Genomic DNA, 16,759 nt, shown 5'->3' with positions numbered 1-16,759 from the left:
GATTTTAGGGGAATAAACGAGTCGATGCTTAAAGCAGCTTAAAGCAGCATCGACTCGTTTATTCCCCTAAAATCTTGCTAAGTGCTAAGTGCTCACTCGGTGCTAATGACGATTATTATTTCTATAAGAATATCAGAGATTACCTAATTGGCCACTCACTGTACCGCAGTAAGGAAACTTGCCTAAGAACATCCTAGCCAGAAATAACTACACACTCATTGCTTAAATCCACCAGGCACTTTTGCAGCCTTAAAAAAAATTTTTTTTAATAAATATTAAATTTTTGGTTTTCACCAGGACCTGGGTTATTCTGAATAAGATGCTTTGGGGTTTAACCCTTGAAGCACAGCAACACTGATGCCCGTAAGAACTGCTGGAGCTGCGTGCTCTTTATGTAACTTGCTCTGTTCACAGAATTGGCGTAATCTTGGGTTTTCTTGAGCTGCAGTCGTATAGATGCCTGGCTGCGTCCACTTGGTTGATGTTATTACTCTTCTTTCATCAGCTTTCTTGATTTCCTCACCTATGTTTGACTCCAATCCCTGTCTAGCCCCAGGGATTTGGTAACCTGGTTTTCAAGCAGCGCCGGCCCTGGCAAGCATCTCTATCTAGAGTTTGAGTACCCAGGAAATGCAGGTATCCCCAGGGCACCATTGCACTTGGCAACCCTTCCTCCTGCCTCTGACTATCAGGGTAGAGAGCAGAAGCCACGTGTCCATCACTGGGCTTCTTTTCACAGATGCTTCATCCCCATAAACATGCAAAACAACTCTATGAAGATGGTAAGTGACATCAAGAACCTGTGGCTCAGAGGTTAAGTAATTCACCCTCGGTCTTGCGACAGAGAAGCAGCACTGGTGAAGCCTCTGCTGAGCTGGGTCCCCACTGGGAGATTCTGGTCACAGGTAGAAGGAAGCCCTCAGTGTGATGTGGGGAAAACGGTTGTGAATCCTGATGCCAGAGTAAAGAACATGAAAAGCCAAGCACTACATATTTTGTAAACAGACACTCATTTATAAGCTTCAAATAGATACACTAACTTGAGCTACAAACTAATAGTTCACAAACAGGAGCCCTGACCAGCCAGGAAGCATGGACAGATGTGGGCTGCAGGGGACCTCTGCTGGGTAAGTTACCAGCTTCCACTTGGGGTTCTATCTGGCTGCAGAGGTGACATCCAATAACAATCACGAGCTGATCCAGTAAGAATGAATGGCACAGCTTTTTCAGGGATCGTGGGGGGTACACATGGCCCCATGACCTACTGGAAGCCACTTCCACAACCCAAGGGGAACAAGCCAACTTTAGAATAAAGGTGGCGTCACCTGGGAACAAAGGCAGAGAGGAAGAGACCAGGATCCTCGTGACACTGCCAAGCCCTATCAGGCTTCATCTGAGACCAGCACCATATCTGTGGCTTTTTAGTCTCAGAAACCAACACTCCCTTTATTATCTAAGCCAGTTTTGAGGGATGTTGCTTATTAACTTACAGAGTCCTGCTGTGGGATCATTTAAGACGAGCATTTTCTTTATTGCATAGGACGGCAGTGCAAATCACTGAACATCATCCAAGTTCAATTCACTTGCTAAACATTTTTCCCCTCAGAAATGGCTGGTATAAATTATTAGCTTCAGTCTGTTCTAGATTGAATTATTTTACCATACTGTCAAAATCATGATTCCCTAATTTTTTTTTTTTTTTTTTAAGAGACAGGGTCTTGCTCTGTGGCCCAGGCTGGAGTGCAGTGGCTATTCATAGGCATGGTCATGGCACACTACAACCTTGAGCTCCTGGGCTCAAGCGATCCTCCTGCCTCCGCCTCCTCAGAAGCTAGGACCACAGGTGCACGCCACCACATCTAGCTAATTTTTCTTATGTTTTTGTAGAGACGGGGGGATTTCACTACATCACCCAGGCTGGTCTCGAACTCCTGGCCTCAAGCGATCCTCCCACCTCAGCCTCCCAAAGTGCTGGGACTACAAGCATGAGCCGCCACACCCAGACCCCTAATATTTTTAAAGGTAAACAAAGCTGTTTCTTGGGGAGCCATGACTAGACAAACAGAAGTAAAAGAGAAAAAGTAGAAAAGCTTCTACGTGATAGCTAAAGGGAGAGAGCTGACAGATGTTCAGTCCATAGATTAGCACAGAACTTCTTCTGGTCATTATTAATAAGATCACCCTAATAATAAAACAAGAGCAGTGCAACTGATCAAAAGCTTTCAGTTGATTCTTTCCAGAACAAGTGTAAACGCCACCCGTAGGCAGTCTCTTATTAACCTTCTGTACCACTGCCTGGAAAGACTCGTTAACAACCCTGAGCAGCTTTTAAAGCCTCTGTGGCGTGTTTTGCCAAATGACCTCCCTGGAGCCTAATAATATCCCTGTGGAGTGGGAGGTATCACTAGGCAATTGCAAATGAAAAAATCTGAGGTTTGGAAAAGCTGAATGCTTTCCTCGAGTTCACAGGACTAAAAAGTTAGAGGAGCCGGAAGATGGAAGACCCAGGTCTTCTAACTCAAGTCCAAAGGACCTTCTACCATGCCACCTGGCCTCTCCCAGATTGTTCTGGAAGAACTTCCTGCCTCTGAAGGCAGATGGGCAGAGATGCACTGTGCTGGACACCGCAACAGTGCCCCTCACACATTGCACGAGAGCCACGAAGTTAAGAAACAGGCACGCTAGACAATCTAAAACACTAGACAATGTAGACATTAATAATTAGCTCTAGAAACACAGTCGTTCACCATCCTCCTGGTTCCAGCAGCCTTTCCTCATTCCCCAGGGCACAAGGCTTTGGTGAGTACTTGGAATACCCCACACTCAAAAGTCAAATATAGGCTGATCACAGGACTGTTGTATTTTTTTAAAAATACAATTAAGATTCAAGAGCTCAGGTATGACCTGGATCATCTACAAACTCAGAGTAGCATTCTGAGACATTTGTATTTTATGCTGAGCTTCTTAGCAACATAACCAAGCAGCAATCCAGTGTTCCCCCTTCTACAACGTGAGAGGGAGTATTTGGTTTACTTGGAATCTCAGTTTCAGTAACAGTTCTCTTTCATTCTCTCAAACCCCTGAGTTTCTACACTTCTCACTGCCGAGTGGGCTCCCATGGAGATGGGCTACATTCTTCCACAGAAGGACAGATTCTGTGAGGCTGCCCGGTGATGCTTTCTTTTGTAAAATACACAAGTGGTTTTCCAATCTTATCACATGGAAGTGACGATACAAATATAAAGTCTTCATGGGACAGAACTTCCCAACCTGAAATAATGAATAAACCTCTCACACGGTGGTAACAAACCAACACGCACACTCCAACGTCCTGTCTCATTTTAGCTGTATTCTCAGTTGTTTTGTAAAAAAAAATAATTTTGAAATAAACTTACAATAAAAATGCTTTAAAAACTGTTTAGTTAAGTCTGCGCAAAAAGAACGGTTTTCTGCTAAAAAAATAAATAGCCACAGTCCTAAAGTACTTTATCAAGATTTTCAAATAGAAGGAAAACAGAATGGGGGCCCAAAAGAGATTATTAAATTTTAAACTGCAATTAAACGTTTCACAAAAGGCATGCTTCAATTTAGCAATGCTGTTGAGATTTGAAAAATAAAATGATGAACTTGTTTGATTCATAGCCTGAAAGCGATAAGAGACTGTGAGCCTTTTAAAATCTGGGGCTAGACTCCAGAACACATTCTTTGTGCGTTAGGTTAACTTTTCAGCAAAAGCAAATGGTGTGTGTACAACTGCACCTTCTCTATGTACAACCATACTTACCTTTGTTTGTATTAAAACAAAGTAAAAGTGTGTGTATAGAGATACACTGTTTTCTCTAATATAGGTTAAAAAACCAAAGAGTGTAGGAATAAATTATTATGATGGATAATAAAGATTAGGTTCATTTTTATCTTCTATGTTGACTCACGTTTCTGACTTATTTAAGCTTTCATTATTTACCTTGACCAGTGACGGAGAAGAATTCTTTTAATCTCTGCAACTGCCTTCAGATTTCTACCCAACAATCAGGAACTTAATACAGCATCTGGTGTCAGAGGTCCCTATGAGTGACAACTGTGAAATCTTTGATTTATACACCAGTCAACAACGTTGAATTCTGAGGGAAAAAGGGAATAATAATGACAAGGATATTTTTCAGAGCATGGTATCCTCAAAAATAGAGTTAAGGGAAACGTACAGAGATATACCAGGATGCTAGGCCACCATCCGGGGTGGCATCTGTCACCCCCAGGTGGACTGGGGTTGTCGTGTTTTGTGCATGTCCCTCCTGAGGCATAATTGGACTGAAAAAGACACAGGTTAACAAAAAAGGGACCCAAACAGAGCACTTTTTTTTTTTTTTTTTTGAGACAGAGTCTCATTCTGTTGCCCGGGCTAGAGTGCCGTGGCGTCAGCCTAGCTCACAGCAACCTCAAACTCCTGGGCTCAAGTGATCCTTCTGCCTCTGTCTCCTGAGTAGCTGGGACTACAGGCACGCGCCACCATGCCCGGCTAATTTTTTTTATTTTTTATTTGTTTGTCCAGTTTCTTTTTATTTTTAGTAGAGACGGGGTCTCGCTCTTGCTCAGGCTGGTCTCGAACTCCTGAGCTCAAACAATCCGCCCACCTAGGCCTCCCAGAGAGCTAGGATTACAGGCGTGAGCCACCGCACCCGGCCAAATAGAGCACTTCTATCAGTAAAATATATTTGCCCTCCACATGCAAAAGGTTGTGATCCAATACTCTAAATAAAATCACTGGTTGCCAACATACGGGGGTTGTGGAGTCTGCAAGAGCACAAAGCCATATGCAGAAACATTTCCTGGGACTGTAACAGTCTGTGTCACAAGTATTTCTTGGATTTTGAGATGTAGCTCCTCTATCCCTTTTCAATATTTCTGAAATGGGGATATGTTTTATAATCCACATGGGCACATGATATGGTCGTATCTGACCAGAAATGCTCCCTAATAATCAAGGACATATTATACATGCCCTCCTGCTATTGTCAGCTCTACAGAAATATGGTTTTAGTTAGTAAAATATCAATTTCATATAAAAGTGTCAGTACACTCACAGGACTAATGTATTTTCTCATAGGACTCACGTAAGAGACTTCCCTCCCAAAGGATACTATGTATGCAATGATTATAGGAGTACCTACCTACAAACCATTTTGGTAAGAAATAGATTCTTAAATTCAAGGATTTGGGGATCACTGTCTGGGGCTGAATCTTCTAAAGATCTTGGAAATGACCAGACTCACATCTGCTTTCTCACTTCTATGATGCCTTTAAGCTCTGGTCAGCGTTCTGAGCAAAGCACGTTGGTTCACCCAGGGCCTTGCTCGCATATCTCCTCTAAAGGTCCAAGATCAATACTCAAGGGATAAGGTGAGAAATTAATACTACAAATGAAACCTCACCAGTTTTTAAGAACACTTTTTTTTTTTTTTCTTGAGACAGAGTCTCACCTTTTTGCTCAGGGTAGAGTGCAGTGGTGTCATCACAGCTCACAGCAACCTCAAACTCCTGAGCTCAAGTGATCCTCCTGCCTCAGCCTCTGGAGTAGCTGGGACTACAGGTGCACACTACCATGCCCAGCTAATTTTTCTATTTTTTATGGAGACAGGGTCTTGCTCTTGTTCAGACTGGTCTTGAACTCCTGAGCTCAAGCGATCCTCCCGCCTCGGCCTCCCACAAGTGCTAGGATTACAGGCGTGAGCCACCACGTCCAGCCAGGAACACAACTTTCAAAGCCCTCAATTCCACCAGTTCCAAGTCGATTTGGGGAATGGTAGCAGCCGTGAGCTGGCTACCCTCAGAGCTTGGCTCCCCAATCAGCACTGAGCAACTTGAGGAGGGATGCTCGGAGAGGCTGCTGTCCCGCTGAGTCGGTCCCAGTCTGGGTACCAGGACCACAGCTGGGTTCCTAAGCACTGAACAGAGGGACAGCACACCAGCACTAGGGTTGGCTGGAATTCTTGCAGCTTTTGTTTCTCCTGGGGCGTTAAAGGACTATGTGCTGTAAGACTGAATTGTGTCTTCCCCAAGTTAATATGCTGAAACCCTAACCACCAATGTGACTGCATTTGGCGACAGGGCTTTTAGGAGGTAATTAAGGTTAAATGAAGTCATATGGGTAGGGCCCTAATCAGATAGGATTTGTGGCCTTATAAGAAAAGGAGAGAGAAAGAGATCCCTCTCTCTTTCCTTCCCTCCCTCTCCACCCCATGAGAAGACGGCCGTCTGTAAGGCAGGAAGAGAGTCCTCCCCAGGAACTGAATTGGCTGCCCCCTTGATCTTGTACTTCTGCTGTTTAAGCCACCCAGTGTGTGGTCTTTTGTTAGGGCAGCCCAAGGAGACCAATTCAGTGTGTTACCAGAATAGCAGTTATTTGGACAAGCTGAAGCCACAGCCCTGGACAGGAGAGAATTCAGGTTCCGGAAGAAATTTCCCAGGGGCTCACATAAGCACTTTGGAAACAGCTATGTTTATTATCAGGTTTGCTCCAGGGGTAGGAGCTGTGTCTGGGTCCTAGCTCAGCCACTTAGAGTCACACAACCCTGGGAAAGTTGCTTCACCTGTAACACTCTTCCTGTTCTAACACGTAGAACTGGGATAATAGAGCAGCATCTGTTTAGGATACAGGAGTAGAAAACCTGTCTAGCAGTGGGGACGGGGGCGTGGGGAGAGGAGGGAGGCTCAGTTTCCTCTCTTTAAGTGCCTACCTCTTATCAGGAAACCACATCTTTCCAGAAGCCCCCAGAAGACTTGGATGTGTTCACACACCTCAGAACACGCCCTTCCTCACCAGGCGACCCCAGCCCTGAGGCCAAACCCACCCACGCTGACACCTGAACAAAGCTGCTCTGTTAGCAAGGAAAAAGGGGAAATGTGGACCGTTTTATTAGGGTTTAAAGGTGAAAAACTACATGTCATATACTTCACATAATAGACGTTGACTATTCATATGCTTCGATTTCATTTTTTAAACCGGAACCCAAAGTTATCTGGTCAATTACGTCTCCTTCCATGAGATTACTTGCTGTGGTCTTTTTACAAAATAATTCAGGCCTGTGTTTCAAGGAGTGAGGGCAGCAGTAACTGGAGGATAAACTAAGCAAATTATATTTTATCTGTAGCTTAATATTAGAACCGTAAATTGTCCTGTTAGTCCTAAAACTTTGTTCATATCACCAGATACCTTTACGGCGGCTTCAATCGACCAGAGCATCCAAAGAGTATCTTTAGTTTCAACACATCAAAGTCCTCTGGAAAACGGGGGGGAAACCCCAGTACTTTAGCAAGTAGGGAGAGAAAAAAACACCTCTTAAGATTGTTATGGTTCACTTCATAGGTTTAAATAAATAAAGTCCTATTTAAAAAAACAAAACTCTTAGCAAGCATACCACATAAACAACCTGATTAAAAGTCCTTACAGACACAATTCACTTTGGAATTAATCCTGAGGTCTGATTCAGATGAGCATGATCTGATGAAAATTTGGGAGCTACAGAAAACAGAGTCTTCGCCTGAATTTTACGTATTCAAAAGTAAACTCAGGACAGGGGAAATAGTAGTAGTTCTATATTCTAAAAACTGGTATCTCGCAAAAACACTAGCAGAACTTCACCTTGTTCTAATTCAAACCTGGAACAGTTGAGGAGAAAAGTCACTATTTGTATTCCCTTTCAAAACAGATACAAAAATAAACTGTGTGTATTTCTGCCTGTCAAACTAAAAAATGAAGGCCAATTAATAAAGGAAACAGCAATTAGCAAAGTCATTAATTACATTACTCCTTTCCCCTCTGCCGTCACGGCTAACGATCTGTTTTGACATCTTTTGCCTGTATTTATGGGCATTAACAAGTATAATACATTTACAATAGAGACCTAATATTTTATGTACACTTTACCTAAAATCAAAGTAAAGGAGACCAGTGACCTTTGTGAGGAATAGGTTCTCATAGCATTAAGAGTTCCAAAATTCAAATATAGCATATGTTTTCTCCTGTAAAACTTGTATTTTTGGCTGAGTGTGGTGGCTCGTGCCTGTAATCCCAGCATTTCAAGAGGCTGAGGTAGGAGGATCAGTTGAGGCCAGGAGTTTGAGACCACCGTGAGCAACACAGCAAGACCCTGTCTCTACAAAAAAAAAACTTTTTTAAAAGTTAGCCAGGCATGGCGTTGCATGCCTGTAGTCCTAGCTACTTGGGAGGTTGAGGAGGGAGGATCGCTTGAGCCTAGGAATTCAAGGCTGCAGTGAGCTATGATTGTGCCACTGCACTCCAGCCTGGGTGACAAAGCAAGACCCTGTCTCTTAAAATGAAATAATAAAACCTCTTCACTTCCACCCCTAGCAAAAACAGTTAGCTTCCTTCTCGGGATTTTAAAATAAACTTTAAATTTTAGAACACTTTTTGATTTACAAAAAATATTGTGGAGATAGTACTGAAAGTTCCCACACACCTCTCAGTTTCCCTGATGATAAACATCTTGCATTAGAATGGTACATTCATTGCAGTTAACGAACCAATAGTGACATGTTGTTAACTAGAGCCACGCTTTCATGTTTCCTTAGTTTCCCCTAATGTTCTTTTCCTGTTCCAGGGACCCATCCAGGACACCACATCACGTTTAATCATCCTGCCTCCTTAGGCTCCTCTTGCCTGTGACACTTTCTCAGACTTTCCTTGTTTTTGATGACCTTGAGAGTTCTGAGGAGTACCGCTCAGGTATTTTGCAGAATGTCCCTCAATTTGGGTTTTTTCCTGATGTTTTTCTCACGATCAGACTAAAGTTGTGGGTTTTGGGAAGAAGATCGCAGAGGTGACGTGCACTTTTCATCGCGTTGTATCAAGGCTGCACACTATGTATTGACGAGACTCATCACTGTTGACATTGACCTTGACCTTGATCACCTGGCCGAGGCAGTGTTCGTCAGGTGTCTGCACTGCAGAGTTACTGCCCACTGCTTTCCACATTGCGCTCTTTGGAAGGAGGTCACCATGTACAGCCCTTCCTTAAGGGGTGGAGATTTACAGTCCCCACCTTGAGCACAGACTACATACATCAGTTACTTGGAATTCTTCCGTGCAGGAGATCACCTCTTCTCTCCCTTTCATTCAGTCACGTATTTGTATCAGCATGGACTCGCGGATGCCCAGAGTTAGTATTTAGGAAGCAGGATGAAGGATTCTGTTGCTGTTTATGCAAATGCACAGTGTATATGCCAAGGCTAAGGAGGACAGGGGCACGTTGTACATGGGCATGCAGGAGAGTCACAGGCCCCCCTCACACACCAGTCCCATGTCCCACTACACTGAAATTTCTGCCTTAATAAAATTACAAAGTGCTAAGTGTTTGGGCTCCAACTGCCAATGCTGAACCCACCATGCCAAAGGCCTGGGTGCCTGCATTAGGGCCCATCCTCAGCTTCACCCTCAAGCCCCGCCTCCACGCAACCATCAAATGACACGTGTGACACATGCGTCTGAGCTGGCATCTGGCCAGAAGGGTGGCCAAGATTCACAGTCCTCTCCCCGACCTCCCCTGTGGACTTGTGCATATTGGGATGCATGCCCTAAATGGGTTTTCAGTCTGGACAGTGAACTCAGGGTAAACAATTCTGCAAGCCTTGACAATGAGTTTATGTGGATACCTAGAGCAGAGCAGCAGGGGGTACCTACCCATAAAATGTGACAGGTGGGTGACACATGGAGGTTGTGCCGGGTGCTCAGTGAGCCCATGGAGGAGAGAGATCATTTGGAGGAGGTAACAAGGGAGATGATGAGCTACAGTAACAAGGAACAGTGACAGAAGCAGATGGGCGCGGATTCTAACTCATAACTACATTGATGTTTTCAGTGTCAGTAAAGTCCTTTCAAAATGAAGCCTAATGCTTTGAAATTTGCAATCTTGTCTATGCCAACAGATCTCAAACTTTCCAGTTGGCAGAAAACGTACAAGTGACAGTGAAATTTGTGCTGACATCAAACTTAAAGTAAGTTTACAATTTGGGGGTGAACAGAATTCACCTTATAAAAAGTTCTAATAGAGACACACAGCATGGACTAGAAAACGCTAACAGAGGAAAAGTTTAAAACTGTAATATTTCCCAGTACAAACTGGGGAACGTGGCCCCAAATCCCGTTTTTACTATCAAAACACCTCTGCTTAGCTCATGAAAAATGCTAGTTGAAAACTGCTGGTTTACATGACTAATTTGTGTAACAAGTCTTGTTTCCAATTAACCGAAGGGTATACTTTGGAGGCCATTCTGTCTAAAGTATTACAAAATCCAAACGAGCAAAGTATACAGAGGCGTTGTAACATAAATTTTTAAAACTTTAAGCGTTTCCTTATTCTTTCCAATTACTAGCCATAGCCACTGTTGTATATTTATTTCTACCACGCGTTAGTGAAGATTTCTGATACGATATATAGAATTGCTTAGGAGTTTAATGTGGAAGACTGCTCGTGGTAAAAAAAATAGAATAGAGTCAATCTGCCTTGAAAGTAATAGGAAAAAGAATCAAAGAATAACAGGAAAAGTGATGCCATCCCAACACAGGGGCAAGACCAGCTGAGCTGAAGTTTTATCAGCTGGTATGCAGAGCTGTAGACAACCCCACAGAGAAACCTAGGACTTCTGAGGATGCACATCATCTCAGGCAGGGAGAGAGTGACACTTCTGAAAAGGTGACGAGGTTGGACACCACTGCTCCAAACAGAGGGAGGCCCGTGTGTTCATCTGCTTGGAGCAAACACAGAGCTAGCACAGCAATTTGCCATTGCCAATGGGCTGCTAGACTAACCCTTGATCCCAGCATCAGAATCCCGGGGATTATTACTGGATTCCAGACATCCTGGTTCACTGGCTCTGAAGCAGGACCCAGGAATCTGCATCTTTAACTAGCAACCCAGGACCTGGGCACGGGAGGTCCTTATGCTACCTGGATCACACTAACTAGGGCTGTGAACCCTAAGCATCTGTCCGCCAAGCCATCCTGAGAATCAGTCCTCAAGACTGTTAGCAACAGGACAGATTTGTTATCATAATTGGGAGGCACACCCTGACTAGGAGAGGGTCTAATTAGCAGGCTGGTGTAATTGTTAACAAGTATCGCTGCAACAAGCTTGTATCAGTCAGTCCTTACACTTAATTACATTCAGTTTCACGTGCATTATGCTACCCCGGGTTAACACCACTAAAATCACACCAAACTGCACAGCACAAAGGATTAATGACAAATAGAAAATAGATGTCAATTTTAACTCAAATTTGAGGCACTCTAGTATGACAAGTCTGACCCTCCCCGGGCATACTTACTAATGATTTTAGAAATGCAGTCTGCACACACAGGGGTTTCTGATCATTTGGGCCACCACTGAAAGACCTTGGAAGTCCTACCCGGGAGTCCTGGCCCAGAATGCAACCTGCCATGTGTCTAACCCACGCTAAAGGTTCTGTCACTTACCGCGCACGCATCCTCCACGTTGGCACTGGAAAAACATTTTGACACAATGCACGACCCTGCAGCCCAGCGGATCTCCACCCCTGCCGAATTCTAGAACAGCTAGGGAGGCTCTGAAATAATGACCCGTGTGCAGGCCCCACCAGGCCAAGTGCTCAGAAGCCTGGGTGAGTCCTGGGCACCATGCTCCCCAGGTAATTATAATGGCCAGGGCTTGATACTCACTGGCAATGTTTTTGTTCCTAAGACTAAATGCGTCTCAAAAGTGGGTACTGTTTTCCCCATTCTGCCTAACAAATGGAATACTTTAATAAATTATTGCTGAGCTAAACTGAATACATTTACAGATCAGACAAATTCCATTTCTGTCACGGGCAAGAAACCTCAGGGATGGAAGGCTGGGTTGTCATTTGGGAGCTCATCTTCGCAACTGTAGGACTTTGTAACAATTAGTGTCAGACTTTCATCTTGAAGGAGGTGCAGCTTAGAATTGAGATGTTTACTAACAGCGTGGCTCAGATTTAAGTTGGCAAGGCAGCAGCTTTAACCAAATACTGGGCGCTAGCGCTCTCTCTCTCTCTCTCTCTCTCTCTCTCTCTTTCTCTCACATCACCATCACTGAAAATTGAGAGCTAAAAAACTATTAACCCCCAACAACTGTCTTCCACCAGTTTTAAGGGTTGCCAGATCTAGCAAACAAAAATACAGGATGCCCAAGTACGTGCGCATGTCAAACGAACAAATAATTTTTTAGTGTAAGTATGTCCCATGCAATATTTGGGATAGCGTTATACTAACAATTTATTCGTTATTTATCTGAAATGCAAACGTAACTGGGTGTGCTGTATTTTATCTGGCAACCCTGCAGATAACAGCCCCAAAATAAATTGTCTAGCCCCACTGCCTTGTGTTTCAGGAGACTGTTACTTTGTTTGTTACTTTGTATCAGGAGAAACGGATGGCAGTATTACAAGATGAAAACATTTGCAAATCCTGTGTTTGTTTTCCAACAAAATGCTTTGATATTCACAAGCATAGGGACCCTCTAAGAATAACCAGAATATTCTTCTCCTCTCACAGTGACTTTTCAAAGAACTGAGCTCTTCAGCCCCGAACAAAGGACACAGCAGAAAGGAAACTTTTGTTGTTGGCCACAGCTGAGCAAATCTATGGAACAAAGGAAGCATTCAACTCACACCTTGCATCATAGTCACGCACACAAAACTTCGGCTATATGTAGAAACCAGAAATGATGAAATTTGATCTGTTTAATCTTGTAATTATAAAGTTCCATTTCCTGCTTTTTTGCTCCTGTGAGAGGTGAAACGGGAGAGAAGATAAGGAAAGAAATTGGCATGATCAGTTTTCCTCTTTCGGCCCTCACTGCGAAGGATCAGATGAGTGAGTGGCAGCTCTGGCCCTAAGGAGAGACAGCTGTATGAAGACTCGCACCGAGGTTTTCTCAGCACCTACAACAGTGCCTGGTTGGCACACTGAGGTGTTGTTCTATAAATATTTGTTGAATAAATAGCAAAGGCATATACACAGATCTGGGGTGGCAGAACCAGAGGGGATGACACTGAAAGGATATGACATCTGATTATTCAGGAAGAGTGCAAATGACTTCAAGCAAGAGCATTCTAGGCAGGAGCGGCACGACAAGGTGAAGAGTGCTGGAGTCACACGTGTGAGCATGTGCAACAAAGAGCCAGTGGTCGCGAGAGAGGTCTGCACTGGGGACAGAATGGGAGTCCACCCAGGAGATGGCTGAGAGCTGAAGCCCTGGAGGAGAGAGGATGCTCTAGGAGACCAGGCATGGAATCCTAGGCCACGTCTTCCTTTATAGGGAGATGGAGGGCAGGCTGGCAGGAGGAGGACAGTCAGGACTGACACCAAGGGGACAGAGGTACCAGGTCCAAGGAGAGTGGGCCGAGAAATATCCACTGGATTTGGTGAAAGGGGTTGTCATGGAGGAGGCAGGGACAGCCAGCAGAGGGTCAAGGCATGAATTTGGGGTGAGCAAGGGGAGAGAGTGAATGTAGACAAGCAGCTTTTCTGGCCATGGAATGAAAGAAATTGATAGGTTGAGGGACTATCAGGTCAAACAAGAGGCTGTTTCACAGGGATGTTCTTGGTGGGATAGGCCTCAGGATCTGTATGTAAGGAAGAGACAGAGCCACAGGGAGGGAGTTGTTGATTAGACAGCTGCTGAATGAAGAAAGTTCCAGTGCTCTGAGCAAGCACTCACAGATGCCTTTCCTCCACTTCCTTTCTTTCCCATGGGCTCCCTCCATGAGACCCACATGCCCCGTAACTCGAACAAACCATGGTCCAGCTGGTCTACAGCCCACACTTGAGTGCCCTGGCTCTTGTCTGGGTGAGTGATTCTTCTACAGGGAAGGTGAGAAATGCATGCTTCAAGAAGGTGAGAGATCAGGGGACTGAACTCCACTTAATTCATTTAAAAACATAAAACAGGATTGCTTGAGCCAGGAGTTTGAGACCAGCCTGGGCAACAGGGTGAGACCCCATCTCTACAAAAAAATTTTAAAATTAGCCAGGCGTGGGGGCACACACCTATACTCCCAGCTACTTGGGAGGCTGAGGTGGGAGGATCGCTTGAGCCCGGGAGTTCAAGGCTGCTGTGAGCTGTGATGGTACTACTGCCCTCCAGCCTGGGTGAAAGAGCGAGACTCTGTCTCTGAAAAAATAAATAAAAATAAAAACACAGAACAAAAACAAAAGCCCTGTGAACCTGGAAGACAAGTGCTCACACAGATTGTCATCTTGATGGTTTCTCTAAAGTCTTTCTGAGACTCTGCAGGCAGCCAAGAAATCTCCGGGGAGATAAATTACTAAGAGGTCACCAGGGAATTCTGCTGCCTCGGTAGTGGCTGAACCACCTTCTACACAGGGACAAGGACGACCAAGGGCAGCCGGGACCACTGGCAGAGCTGGCCACCCCGCCATCTGGGTGTGGTACCCAAACCATGGCTTTTCACCACTTCAACTGTAGTAAAAAAGATCTGCTCACAGATCTAGTCACTCATTACTCCTTAAAAAAATTTCTTAACGGGGAAAAAAATGAGGGACTCTGTGTCTCTGAGTAACAATACGCAACTATTATTTCTTTAAACATGCCCCAAACTGCACTTGATACATGACTTACTCAAGACGCCATTTGCACAATATTGAAAATCACCCTAAGATCGGCTCATAAAAATGTGCAGGCTTTACGATGGATAACAGTCGCATTCCACTTTAAAAGAAAAAGCATGAAGGAAATTTTGCCACAAACTGGTTCCTGGATAACAGCAGTGTTTCTGTTGCTCTCTGAAATAGTTTCCCATCGGGTTGAAAATCTATGCAGTACGACTGAAGGTGGCCTCAGGATCACTAAGAGCTATAGAGGGTTTTTATCATGTACGTAATAAGTACACAACAAGTATTTTTATTGTATGAATGGTGTAGCCAAGTAATACTTGGCTAGAAAAAGATCCCTTCCATGTCATTTGTGTTTCCACACCAATGCTTTAATGTACTAAATACACTACCTCTCTTGAAACTAGGCTTTCAATAAAGTGAGAATGGAATTTTCTAGGTAGCTTTCTTAAATTGGGAAGTTAAAAGTCTAAGAGAAGAGTAGTGGCTTGTTTACCTGTTGGCAGAACTGGCCACAGAATAACCTAGGGGCTATCACAGTCGCTAGAGTCTATGGCCACTGTCCTGGCTCTGCCACTGCCCATCTGTGAACATCTGGACCTCGTGTGACCAGTGTCACACCTCGCTGTCTCAAGCGTGGCCCACCACCCAGCAGCTGCAGGCTTCATGTGGGAGCTTGGGAAGAGTTGCAGCATCTCGGGGCCCACACCAAACCCACCGAATTAGAATCTGCATTTAACAAGATCCCCGGTGATTCCCATACACACTGCAGTCTGGGAGCAGTGGTGCTAAGAGCAAGATGAGCTGGCTGCATGCAGTGTCCCCACACCCAAGGGCGACATGGACAACAGGCAGGCAGCCACAGGAGGTTGCTTTCATTATACCACATTTCATTTTATCACATTTTCGTTTTATTTACCTTTTCTCCAAAGTAACAGAACTGTTTTCCTTTTTTTTTTTTTTTATCCATAACCCTTCATTTTTAAAAGTAGTTTGGCTTCATGTTACCATCTAAAGTTGTGCCAACTTTAAATTATTTACATGAATCAGGTGGAAGGAAATGGAAAATATTTTTTTCACGGTCAACGTCAGATATGATTATATACGTTTTTTTCCTTTTCTCACAACAGCTGTTAACGGACTCGTTAGCAAATCTGTATTCTCACGGCAAGCTAGGAAGTCCCTCAGATCATTATGTAGAGGAATGGTAAGTCATTAGAAGCACAGGATAAGATTGTAAGCACACCCTCCCCTGCAGACAGGTGTTCCACGGCAGGTCTAAGTGCGTATTTTTCCATCAGGAACAGCAATCCTGCTTACTGAACAGTTAGCTGCATGCAATAAATGGTAAACTCAGGAAGGGCAGGGATCATACAGGACAGAGTAGGAGGGGTTCAATAAACATCCCTGAATGAGTGAATGAATTAATGAATAGTGCTTCAACATAGGTTCTCCCTACAACACTCAGCTCCTCCCATTTCAGCTCTGTAAAGGTCACAGAATCAAAGGAAACTTCAAGTCATTCCTGATTGCCAAGAGGTCACTCCCCACTCAGGGGTCTCCACCCGTGTGGCTCCCATGAGGACCACTGGAATGGCCTTTTCCACTGGGGACTAAAATCACTCTCATTCTTTCGCTTAGATGCCGGGTATCAGCTTCTTTATCTTGAACACTTTCAGGACTTGGAAAGATAAATATTGCACAGATCTGGGCATAAGTGGCTTTGTTCAACCATCTTCATAGTCTCTTTCTTCCTCTGCTGGAATTTACTTTAAGGGGGTTGAACTTTCTGTACCCCTCTTGGTTGCTGTGATGTGGACACTTTTCAGTTAACTTAATTGAAAAAGCAAGAATAAGAACGAGGAAAGAAAGCGAGGAAAATCGGTCACAAAGACAACTAATTGTGCTCTAAACAAATTATGTGAGATTAGCAGAGGAGGCTGGGGTTGGGGAAAGTCATGCTGGAAAAGCCAGACCCTTTGATGTTGTAGTATCTGGTTGAAGATTAACCGACCAAGCAGAATAAATGGGTAAAGGAGGAATTATAGTAATTGGGGAGAGGAAGATAGGTCAGACACGGCCCCCAGTTCACAGACTTAGAATAACACCCAC

Source organism: Propithecus coquereli, unplaced genomic scaffold (assembly GCF_000956105.1).
Source record: "Propithecus coquereli isolate 6110/MARCELLA unplaced genomic scaffold, Pcoq_1.0 Scaffold69, whole genome shotgun sequence".
Lineage (NCBI taxonomy): Eukaryota > Metazoa > Chordata > Mammalia > Primates > Indriidae > Propithecus > Propithecus coquereli.
The sequence above is the reverse complement of the archived record's forward strand: the minus strand, read 5'-3'. Positions refer to the sequence as shown.